At 35.3% G+C, this 13,544-nt stretch overlaps 1 protein-coding gene across 1 annotated transcript in view; it reads right to left on the bottom strand.

Moving 5' to 3' along the window:
• The window catches only part of LOC134648588 (IDLSRF-like peptide), a 103,196-nt gene extending 90,932 nt beyond the window's left edge, over positions 1-12,264 (bottom strand). Inside the window, exon 1 of the mRNA XM_063503074.1 lies at positions 12,122-12,264. The gene's annotated coding sequence lies outside the window, so the exon portion shown is untranslated. The remainder of the gene's footprint in view (positions 1-12,121) is intronic.
• Between the last annotated feature and the right edge of the window lie 1,280 nt (positions 12,265-13,544).

Below are 13,544 nucleotides of genomic sequence, written 5' to 3'. Positions count from 1 at the left end.
TGTATGAAGTTGTTAATTGCTGTGTGTTTCATGTTACCCAAGTGAGCTTTCTACGCCTTTCTCACACAAAACCACACTTTCACACTAAGCAAGGATTAGTTCACTCAAGACTCATATAAATATTAATACATAGAGGTACAGGGTACAGTATAGCGTCTCAAAGTTTGCATGTGTGACGGAGCCTTTAGCTAATATCATCAACATTTTACTCCTAAAAGATAAGGCAAGATCAGGCAGCGCAAGAGAAATCTACCTATCTAGCTAGACTATACCTAGAAAGTAACTGTGGATATTATACACTATAGTGTTTATATATATACGAGTAGGCTCTAATTAGTAGGCATACATCATTTAGTTTGAAGTCGTAAAATCGTATTGATAGGTGAAAATATTAAGCGTTTTCGGACAAATGTCGAATGACCCTTTCCTTGTCCGTCGAGAATCAAGAATACCTACGGAAATTTATTACTCTTGTTATCTTATTCCGTAGCAAGATAAATATAAAGTTACAGCCTAACTTTTACCCGTTTAAAGTTGGTATTTGGCCAACGGAGCGGCGGAGCCCCAGGTTAGTGTTGAAGTTACCTGCCGGTGCGCCTCCTTTGTTGTACTTTATTGTTAAGTTATAAAATAAGATAAACTTAATGAGCTAATTAGATTAGTTGCAAACAAATTAATTAGAACTTCTATGTTTTACTCTAGGTATAAATATAATTTTTCATGTCCATACCATTGAAAGCTAAATTTAATAAGTTCATTGTTATGCAGCATCTAGAGGTTTTTTTGCATCTATAAGCGTAGCAGGAAATCAATTTGGACTTACTAGTAGGTATACAAAGAGTGTAATAACAAATTAATACATACCTATACATTAATACAGATATTTGTACCACACTCTTTTAACTAATGCATGTTATATTTAAAAAAAAACATCACGGGAAAAAAGCCATACAAGGTACTTTTATAAGTAAATTCATGTCGCTTAAGGTTTATGTTAAATGTTAACATTATAATTTTTTTATAGTTCCCGTCTTCGCAATTTGCAGAATTTCCATTTCAAATTCTGTCCGCACCACACGATTTCAGCACGAACGTTTCGCTTTATTGCAATACGGGGACAAGGTTTTAATCATTTTTATGTAGCATATTCAGCTTATGGTTGGTTTTCAGACTCAAATCTGGAAATGAGCAAGTACAACATTCTTTTTTAACTCAAAAATCGTTTTATTAAGCAAATGCAATTACACATATATATCATTAAATTCCTTTTTTACTTGCTGCCTTCATAAAGTATGTGTATTTGTGATTAAAAGTTATGTAGGTATAAAGTAATAACTTATGTAGGTTATGAAATCCAAATCTGAATAAATATAATATCCGAATGTTATGAAAAGCTGTTAAGTAACATTCGGATCGATTAACGTTAACGTTAAAGCTTGGGGGTAGACAAACCATAGGGAAAATTGAATCACTTGTCAAAAGTCAAATGAGTTTGCGCTAATAAATCAAATTACAAATCGCTCGCTTAACAGAACCGTAATGAGTGAATGTTTAATAATTCGTTTATCAGTCGAAAATTCATCTATAAGTACATAATAACATCTACACAATGGCGAATAAATGTCGCATCGTTATCGATTGGAAATTGTAAAACATTCACGAACATGTAGAAAATATGTATCGTGTCCCGCGTTCAAAATAGCAGGCGTATTTAATACATAATGTTTATTTTTTCCGACCTCGTTATATGTAATGTAAATATACGTAGATCCTATCGAAGCTACATGAAAATAAAAGATTAAACCTTAAGTTTATAAAAATATTTCATTGAAATTGTTATTTCTCACAGTGTGAAGGTTTCGAATAACCATATTTTTATAAAACCATTGAAGTATAAGCGTTGTGCTAGAATAGCAAAATTGCTCGTGCCACTCCTACGTGTATAACGTAGTTTGTACGTGTACGACAACTATGAATTTCATTATACGATCGACCGGTTTTCGTGGAACCTACGCCGTAATTGCCGAAATCAATTAGCATTGATTATCTTAATGTACGTAACTAAAAGCTGTATATGCTAATGATTATACACAAATAACATAATGCAAGCGTTTGTTAGTTCTCTAGTACTCTGTAATAAAACTAAGTACCTACCTGTTAATAATGTACCTCTATATCTAAAAGATGAACTAGTAAGTCATTCAATTATTATTATTATTTTCTGTGACCTTCTAGAATGTGATTATGGAATAAATAACCATACAAAAAAGAAAATATAACATGATATCTAAAATAAATAAAACAAAAAATAAAAAAAAATAAAAAAAAAATAGCAAAATATATATAGTAGAAAACAATCTCCCGCATCAAAAGTTCTGCGGTGTAAAATTTACGAGTAGTAGCGCCATAAAATCGTAGCAGATGCTACGTTATCAGTCCGTAGCGCTGTCTACGTTTGGGCGCACCGTGGCGAGACGACTTTCAAGACGACTTTATGTTCTGCACTTACGACCAATGCAAAACTAGTACTTTGCTTTTAAATGTACATTTTCATTGCTTTTGAGTGTAGTTTAACTTTACAATTCAGCGCCTGTTGTTGAAGTAAGTTTCACTTCGGAAACTAATCTGAAGTAATATCAGTTAATCAGTTTTTACGTTTAAGTTACTTGAGATAAAGCGTCGTTAAAAATACAGTAACGTAGCTACTAAGTACAACAAATAGATAAGTGGTACCTGCCGTTGACTGTAACTTGCTAAAACTAGAATAGAAATAAAACTTTCTATCTCATTTCATATGTCAACATAATGCACGAAGAAGGTCACGAACGTGACCGACAATAATTTAAAATGCTACTTTGAGAAAATTCCTGCGCATTCAGAATGAACCATCATGAGCCAAAATACATCACTTTTATAAAAAATACTAGCTGTTGCCCGCGACTTCGTACCCGTGGATTAGTATATTTTCCCCATACAAACTTTGGACCCCCCATTTCACCCCTTTAGGGAATGAATTTTGAAAAATCCTTTCTTAGTGGACCCCTAGACCTTATAAGGAACCTACTTGCCAAATTTGGACTTTCTAGTCCCAGCGGTTTGGGCTGTGCGTTGATTTAAGTCAGTCAGTCAGGTCTTTCACGTTTATATATATAGATTATATCGCAAAACTCATTCCGCTAATCCAACAATACAATCAATCATAATCGTCGTTCGTTTGAAGACAGGCCTCCAATTAACGACAGCCACGAGTTGACAACACAATCAATGGCCTTTGATTGGCTCTTCAATCAAGGAGCCTCCACAGAGTTAGGTCTTAATTTATTTAAGGCTCGGTACAAACACGCCGGCTGAGCAAGAACGCTGAGTTTCAATGTATGCCCTTGTTCAATGTTATTGCAGAGTAAAAATGATGTCAAATACAAATGAGCTTGCAAAAACTATATTAGGTAATCATATGTAGCTAGATCATACACGGATTTAAAAACAAAAGTTGCCTTGCAGGCAATAGTATTACACTGCTGGTTAACAAAAAAAGTAGTTTTGAGGCTACTGCAATAAAAGTACAGTCGGAAAATTAGGCAGTATCTTAGGCCTTAATTTTGGGTATATCCACAGTAGAAACGCGATTACCCTTTGCATTATATTACTATAGGTATATAAGAATTACAGATTTGTGTTGCTCAATTTTATATAAGTTAGTTCTCGTATCATAAATCAATAATCAAATACTAGTACGAGTAATCACATACATATAAGGTTAATATACGAGGGGCGTTCAATATATAATGAGAATGAGATGCAAACTCTTTAAATATTAGGAAAGTAAATACTGGCCGGTAAAGCTAATCTACCTAGCTGATTGCCATGAAAAAAAAAACGAACTGTTTTTTGTTTAAAAAAAAAATACGGCGATTTCTTTGCGATGCTATTGAGTATGTTAGCGAAAATTGAGAAAATTTAACTGCGCGCCGTTATCAAATACTTGTGTTTGAAATTTTTTTCTACGGACCAAGTCAATTTAGATTTACGGGACACTTTAAGGTCTAATGCTCCTCCGTATTCGACAGTTGCACGTTGGTGCGCCGAATTTAGACGTGGAAGAACATCGACCATGGATGACCCCCGCTCCGGATGCCCTACTACAGCAGTAACTGAAAAAATTGTGAAAAAAGTCGAAAACTTAGTTTTGGCGGATCGTCGTGTCATGGTTCGTTTTATTGCTGAAAATGTAAAGATTTCAACGGGGAGCGTGCATAATATTTTACATGAACGCTTGGGTATGAAAAAGGTATCAGCGCGTTGGGTACCCAGAATGCTTACTGACACGCAAAAACAAACTAGAGTCGAGATTTGTCAAGAAGCTTTGGATCTGATACAGCAAGATCGGGAACTTTTTTTGACGCGATTTATAACAATGGACGAAACATGGCTCCATCATTACGACCCTGAAACGAAACTGCAGTCTATGACATGGAAAAGGCCATCATCTCCAACTCCGAAGAAATTCAAGGTGGGCCCATCTGCCGGTAAGGTCATGGGCTCTGTTTTTTGGGATGGTAAAGGGGTTGTAATGATTGAGTATCTCGAGCATGGAGCCACTATTACGGGCTCTTTATATGCCAAACAAATAGCAACATTGCGCAATGAGATCCGTGAAAAACGGCGAGGTAAACTCTCGAAAATTGTGTTGTTCCATCAGGACAATGCACCGGCACACAAGTCCGCCGTTGCAATGGCTGCAATACGTGATGCTGGGTTCGATATCCTTAAGCATCCTCCGTATTCACCAGACCTCGCCCCTAGTGATTTCTACCTATTTCCGAGATTGAAGGAATACCTAAGAGGCAAGAAATTTGAAGACGACGACGCGGTAGTCGCTGCAGTACAAGATTTTTTAAGTACTCAAGATGAAACCTTTTTTAGAAATGGAATTATAAGTTTAGAAAAAAGATATACTAAGTGTATTATGCTAAAAGGTGACTATGTCGAAAAATAAAATAACATTTAATAAAAGTTGTATATAACATACTCATTCTCACTTTTTATTGAACGCCCCTCGTACACCAAGAAAACATAATTAGTTTTTGGCAAAAATTTCATTTTTGGTACAAGCTTTTATCGCTGACTGTACTTTTCTTACGACAGACAACTAATACTCATCGAGACAATTAAAAACCCCTAACACAATTAGGTTGCGTTGTTTCATCACAGAGATCCTTGGAAGATGGTTAAATTAGTTACCTTAGATTCCATTACATGTTAGTTACATACAGGTCGAGAGTTCCTAGGGCCACCTCCTGTCTCCATCATCAGATCAGTTCGACAGTACCATATTATTGTATTGTCATCAGAACTACACACAGCTGCCAATTTTCATGACGCTACGATCCTTGGAAGATGGTTAAATTAGTTACCTTTAGTAGATTCCATTACATAGTTACATACAGGTCGACCTAATAAAAGCTTGTTAAAAAACCAAAGTCAAGTAGTTGTCTAGACTTAGAACAAAAATAGATATTGATCAATAGCATGTCTGGTTCAGAAATAAAACAGCGGACGAAAAGTTCAGCAGTTCAATAATCATAGGGTTTGAAATTAGAAATAATTATACCGACATTTTTATTTACTTACAGTACGCAATTTATAAACTACTTACTAACTATTTGAACTATTCTATGAAATTATCTAACAATAAGACCATAATTGCAAATAAAACGAATAATAAAATATTATATCTCTAAAAAAAACTCAATTTACATTTGTTTCTAACATCATAGTTAGCAACATTGTGATTCATATCCCATAAACAGAAACTTCTCGGATACAATTGTATATTTATTTTTGCAGCAAATGTTAATGGTTGACAGGTAGATTAGAGAGAAGAGAAGCCGATGCTCAGCAGTGGGCGATAAAAGGCTGATATGATGATGGTAAATTAGAAGCTTTAGCAAACAAATAAAATGAAAAGCTAACATTGTTCGCATGACATTAACCTGACGTATTTTTGTCGCTTAATGACAAATAGTGGATTAGACCTATCAGGCAACGGTCCAGTTGTATGTTAGATGATGTTTAATGCGAGTCTGGTTTTGCCGCGCCTTGCTTGTGTTACAAACGGCTACAATAAATAATTATTCGCCGCCAGCAGCGGGATCAGCCTGTCGACCCTCGTCAGCGTGTGGTGATAGAAAATTAGCCGCTCTTTGTAGTCTGCGCTACAATTTAGTACTAAATGGAAAGGATCCGTTGCGCATGATTTACCAACATGTGAAGGAAAATATGAAAATATTAGATATCGCCAGTGTCATTGATAACTAAAACATTTGGCGTGGATACATTAATCACATTATGTCATATCTAAAAAATATATCAAAATGAAATTTTATTTTAACCCTGGTTGATGACGAATTTGACTGAGCATGTTAATAAACAGTGCTGTCAAAGCTGTTCTATGTCGAGGGGCAATGAGCTTAAAACTACGGGAGGTATAAAAGCTCAGTGTCGCTGTCGGGACGTGGGGTAACAAATTTGAACTTGGATCGAAGCTTTCCCACATGCACGCAAATTCCAATCCAGAGCGGAAACTAGATTTTGTCCAGATTGGTTCGGTTTTCTCACAATTTTCCTTAACTGCAATCCTGCTGGTAAATATTTAATAATATTTCGTAAATACATATCTACACATGTTCCGAGGAACTGATGTCACAAGCTCCGGTATACACTTTTACTACCGACTTACGAACCATCACCCAAGAGTCAAAATTATGATTAGATAAATAATTCCCTGTATACAAGCACACCAATATGCGCGTCTATGTTTCATGGTTCTATTTTCCGCGTGTCACAATTAAGTTTATGAAGTGCTATCACCGGCATTATATAAAAGGTCGTTAGAGTAATTATAATATTAGTGTAAGTTTGTTGTACCCAATCTACGTGAAAAGCTTTTTTAACATTGATTTTTGTGGTCCGACTGAATAACGTGATGTTATGTGTATTTTAACATTTTACTATTACAATCCATTAGTAGATAGTGTCCAGGTACTTGTATAACAATGTTGGCTTACTTCAAGTTTATTTTAACCTATGTTTGCACGCTTAATTGAATTCTGTGATTCTTTAATGTAATTAAATTATAGTCGTTATACAATTGAAGACGACCCGGTCTGACCCAGATACATATGTACAGGCTTAATATTGGACTTCATTCAACATTCCGAACACGACAGTCTTGACCACAAGCCAAAGGTCAGACCAGACCAGACTGTGCTTTGTTGAATAAATAGTATAATCCTGTATACTATACCTATGATTAGACCAGTAGTGGTGCTCAAAACTAGGTAAATCTAGTGTGTCTTATGATTACGAGCATGCTGCTTATAGTTACCAAAGATTTTATCTGTGGTTGGCGTTAATGTTACGTGTAGATAAATTTAAATAAGTTATTTACGCAGTTTAAGTTGAGAGGAGGAGAAAAATTCCTAAGGAATCCTTAGCTTTTTTTTGTTAAGTTTGACGCTATTTATATAACAATTTTTGAAGTTTTTCTAAATTAAGTCATGTTCTACCAAGAAGCATTCATGATAAATTAAAACGAATCTTTTTGTGTTTATTTTCAAACATCGCTCTCCTATCGTGATCTAAACTTTGTGAAGCCTATTTTAAACAACATATTTTGGTCATGCCGTGAAAGAAAAAATGGTGAAGATGAAAATAAAAATATGTGATGTAAAAGTTTTTTGTACCTAAAGGTTAGGTTATGTTATAAAGGAAATCGTTTTTGTTTTACAAGGGGGCAAAGTTTTTGTTTAACCGCTCATGCTAATACTGATACCCGAGCAAGCGAAAGATTCCAAAATTGGTCTTTACGAGGGTTTCAAACAAATGTTGCCACTAAGTGAAACACAAAAATGTTCACAACACAACCATCAAATACTAACTGTAAACTGTAAACTTTAAAGGGACCTACTTATTTAATTTATGAGGGATTATGATAAGCACTACCTATTGTATATGCTAATTATGGTATGGTATGTTAAATTATTAAATATTATTTCAATATTCACGATAATTTAAATACACAGGGCAGTAATATTGTCGGGAATTTTCTACTACTAGTAGACAACAGCTTTCGGGGCACAAAATCTAGGATGAGTACACATTTATTGCTACAATAATTGATTACCTACAGCTATTTAAACGAATTTATCTTCTTAAAGCAAATACATTTAACATTAATTTTTAGACACATACTTAGATTATCTGAATAATAGAACACGTACCGCCATTAATAAATAAACTTTTGCAATAAAACCAGCCTATAAATTAAAGTTAAACGGCAAAAGCTTGCCTTGACTGTGAATAATCTGGTATTACCCATGGATGCCATGCTTATAATTTTTTTGAAAACCTTTTTAATATTAAACACAAGAACTCAGTATTGACAAAAACCTGTAGATCTTTATGTAATTTAAAAATACGACTACTACGTATGTAGTAAAAGTTTCAGATGTTAGAAGAACCTATTCAAGGTTTAACACATCGTATTGGTCACTTCTTAGGATTTCCATTCCATGTTAAATCTAACAGCAGAGAGTTACTTGGCCTAATCTAAATTTATTCTATTTTACTTGGATCGAATTTGGACTTATGCACTCATGTTTCATCTGTCGGTCTCCTGTATAACTGAAGTGGTTAGTAAGAAGTTATTACGGTCATCTACTGAATGGTTGAAGGCTGCATGAAGCTGATTTTTAAAATGTCAACTAGGTATGTGAAAATGAATAAACAAATTTTAATCGTAAAATTCAGCTATAGTAGAAAAACACCGCGCAATTTTTTTACCAACAGAGTTCTTTATTCTTTATTTTATTTTCTTTTCTTTATTTAGGATTACCAACAGATTACATCTTACATGCTATAAATCTATTCAACAATCATGACTGATGCTTCTCTAATTATAGGTAACCACAACTTATGTAAGTGTCTTGTACCTGTGTACACATACAGTAAACTTAAACTTATGGTTATATGAGTACCGGTACATTACATTGACTTTACTAATGCTAGTACTTGACAAACTAGGATGATGTTAAATACTTTAGTCGATGACAATTATTAACTACATATACTTATATAATATAGTTATATGGAGCCTGTGCGGAGAGAGAAGAGAAGAGTCGTAGAATGTATTGGATTCCATACATTTTACGACTCGGTATCTTATGGCATCTGTGAGCCGACATATTTCATAACCTTCCGTTTAAACTGTTCAGGTCTATCGTTAAATATGTCAACTCCCGAAGAGCCTGGGATATGATTGTATAATTTTGCCATTCTTAAAAGTTGTTTAAGTTGTGTTGCGACAGTCGATCTAACTGCCCCATTTATATGATTAGCATGATTTTTAGCACGCTACAGACTGCGCACACATACGCTGAAGCTAATTAATTGAAAGTAAACCAAGCATGTTGTTTGTGGAAACAATACCTATAGCAATTTGTATGCAAAATCATTGTTTTGCGGCCCCGCGGGCCTTGATGTTCGAATATGTGTGTATTTGCGCGTATGGTTTATTTTGTGTGATGATTGTTGGTATCAGGTTTTTGGTCGAACACGAGTTTCACTTTTTTTTCGTTTTAGAACGCAATTCAATTTTATAATAAAGGAAAAAATTGTAAATTGACGCTAAAATGTGGAGTATCGCATTTGTTAAAAAATCGCAATTCAGTTGTTAGTTAATCTTAATACTTAATCGGACAAATGCAAAGAGTATAATATTGAAAAAGTATTCATATACTTCCAAGCTAAATCCCTAGTTATATCGATAAAAAAATTGCATTAGGTACCAGGTTATTTCTTCAGCAATGAAACACAGAATTCTTTCATCGTAACTGAGTACCTTATCTCTCTAATTAAATATCTAATGAATTTATCATAATTTAATCCATTACAAAAGAGAAAATGTTATGCCGTATAAAAACGAGTTGAGCGAGGTGTTTTTTATTAAAGGCCCGTCCTTAATTACACTTTACAGATAGAAAACGGACAATCCGATACTAGTTATACGTATTAAAGTGTATATTAAACTGAGTCACGGCCGCTTCATAGCTCGCCGTATTTAAGTCATTATTTAGTTAGGTAATGATTCAAGACTCTTGAATTAAGAGTCAAGTAAGTATTTTGTAGAATTCCATACTAATAAAGTTACTAAATAAATAATTAGTACCGAAATTATCCAACATCGCCAAATCTGATTAATACAGAAGTATTCTAGAGTACCTATTTATTAGTAAGTACTTATGTCGATACATAAGGCAAGTGTCGTGATATTTAGGGCCTCTTACAACATTCATTAACCCGGCGTTAACCAGTAATATAGAGCTGGAGTTACCGTGGTTACCGGTACAATTTGACACTGGGTTAACAGTTTAACAGGTTAACCCCGGGTTAGTGGGATGGTGCAAGTGGCGCTTAGTGTCTTAACCCGTGGAGCGCCCTAACAAGACACGTGTGCCAGTAACTAGTATTAGGAGTTCCATACTACGGTAATTTTGGGGCACTCCACGGGTTAAACTTATACCTAAATATCCCAGAGATTGATTTCTACTAAGCTGTGAGAGTTCTCTACTTAAAATGTAAAATTGCCTAACTAAACAAGGCTGTCATATTTTTTCTCTGAAGTTATTATTTTTCGTCAAACTCACTAACATTAGGTATTTCAATAGTTATTCGTAATCCATTAATAAGCTGATTGTTCGAAATAAACTTTGCCCTTGGTTCGACACAATCAAGCAATGGAGAATTCTATAAATTTATAAATTGAGCCTAGCATTGTTAAGTTCATAAATACAATGTTGATGTACCTACTGAAAATGGAAAGCTCAAGTGATAAATTAACAAAGCGTAAATAATAGGTACCTATCATAAAATACAAGCATTTCAAGCTTTACCGCAAAGAACAGATGCAGGAGTTTTCGTCATCTTACATTTTCATGATTAAAAATTCCCAATTAATGATGTATTTTTATTAGTTACATACATACCTATCTATAGCAGCGCCATTCTTGAAGCGTTACTAATGCCGAGTGCGTTCCTTAGTTGCTGCTTATTGGCGAATTTACGAAAAAATTACTGTAAGTACTAAGAATGTGCGTAAATGTGAACTTTGGTGAGAAACCATTCTAACAAGGGAATGACTCGGATGGAGTCTTACATTTTTTGAACCGTGTAGGTATGAGTGCTGAAAAACTCGATTAAGTGCCGACGGATCCGTGTGTCATATAACAAAGAGTAAGAGATGTTCCGGGATTCAGAAAGGTTGCCATTTGTAAATACTGACAAATCGAGAATGGAACTGCAGGGCTCCTAACTCATCCTTAGCTCTCTATGGAAAAAAGCTGTATTTAAATAGCCAATATTAGTGAGTTTGGTAAAATAATAATGCTTTAAATTGTTCATGAAGAAAAATTCATATTAAATACCTTGCCTAATTTTAATTCAAAATATATTTATTTCAAGAAATTAGCATTCCAAGAGAGACAGTACGTGGGAATCTTAGAGAAATACAGAATACCGATATATTTTAATGCTAACATTTCAGAAAATGATTGTGGTAGCTGCCTTAACAAAATCCTGATTGCTACGGCTGTTTCAGACACAAAGAACTCTTTGTATCGGGTATAAGCGTAAAAGTCTACTTGTTGAGTAAAGCAACAGTTTCTTTGTACCGGGAAGCGCGGGGAACGCCTTTGTACCGACGGATTAAATGTTAAAAGCGCTACGGCCTTTGAACCTTATTGGCTGTTCGGGAAAACGGTCTATTTCATGTGAAAAAGGTATTTCTGCTTAAGTATTTCGCATTTTCTGTGTAAATACTTGGCGCTGCGGAAATATAATTATTATTACATTAGATTCAAACATGTTGCTACATGATAAAACGCTGAATGTGCTTAATTCAGTGGTGTTAATGTGGTTTTAATTAAACTATTAACAAATGTTGCGCCATAAAGCCATTGTTGAAACATATTCATTTTTAATACGTCTGTGTCCTTTAACATGGAAGGTAAAAAAATATTTAAGCAAACATTAATTAAAGTAAAACAAGAACAAAATGACTAACCTGTATGTTTTCGACGAAGACACCAGAGAGCAAACACAGTTTATGTCATAAACAAGGGTGTTTCCCGGCCGCACGTCCTCTCGCTGGGGCTGCGGAGCGCGACTGCAACCGACAGAACCCGGTACCTTTACCTGTTACTTTCTTGGCGTAGAGACGCGCCCATTTCAGCGCTCCGAGTATTTTCAGTACTTTTTCCACGATTTCATACAGCTTTTTAGTAACTTTTTTATTCGTTACAAGTGCTTTCGGTACTTATTTCGATCTGTTTACGGTTTCAGGCTGCGCTTTCGTACCTTTTGTATTCGTGGTATTTACACCTGTTTAATTCATATTAGGCACAGAAAAAGGTATACCACTCCGACCTCCTGTACTGTGTTCAATATTTAATGGATATCGAATCATTCTAACACATTTATCAACAAAAACTTACGAGAATATATAATATACATAATGCGGAAAGCCATAAGCGTCGATTTATATCTACAGAAATGGAGTGTGCCAGACACGTGCCGTGGTAGACGAAGATGTGGTGATTCTTCTATACAGTGTCTAATGTTAACGTATTCAAATCTATCGTTAGGCACACGGCTGCGCAGCCGCCGACAGACAACTCTATAGTCAGGGCCGGATCTAGGGTAGAGCGAGTGGAGCGGCCGCTCTAGGCGCCGGATAGCAAGGGGGGCGCCAAAATGGCAAATAAGAAAAAAAGTTTTAAAAGACGCAAGTGCGGCGAGGGGTGGGGGGAGGGTGGAAAATACGCTTGAAAACTTCAACGAAGGGCGCCAAAACCCGATTTCGCTCTACCCTGATTAAGGGCTCGGGCCGGGACTGTCTATAGTATTGCACGGCACGTGTCTGGCACGCACAATGTCTGTAGATATAAAACGACCTTAAAGGGGAATATTACAGACATCACAAAAAATCTACTACTACTACTCTCGACTCTATTCGAGTCGACTCTATTTCGACTTCTTACTATTTTTTTTGTTATTTTTAATATGTATTTTTGTACAATAAACAGTTTACTACTACTACTACTAAAGATTATATAAATGTTAATACATATATATTTACACTAAGTATAATATTATATATTTACAGGTACTGAAATTACCTAGTACTGCACACCCACGAAAATACTTAATGAAAATCACCGCGGCACGAGCCATTCGCACTCGTTCTGACACGCCATCTGCTTCCATCGAGCCATACTTTATTCGGAGCACGTCACGCTTTCCCGCCCTATTCGCCGTCCCTCTTCCACCCACCGCCCACATGAAATTTATGAATGCGCCCGACAGAGATAACTATACGTTTCGGTGTTAATGAGTTACAGTTTGTTGTTGGACATGTTAGTAATGTAACATAATTTTTTGGCCCGTAGGGAGTTCTGCGTTTTATTAAATTAGTTTTGTACACGTTT

Source organism: Cydia amplana, chromosome 1 (assembly GCF_948474715.1).
Source record: "Cydia amplana chromosome 1, ilCydAmpl1.1, whole genome shotgun sequence".
Lineage (NCBI taxonomy): Eukaryota > Metazoa > Arthropoda > Insecta > Lepidoptera > Tortricidae > Cydia > Cydia amplana.
Note: the sequence above shows the minus strand (reverse complement) of the source record. Positions and strands in the feature narration are given on the sequence as shown.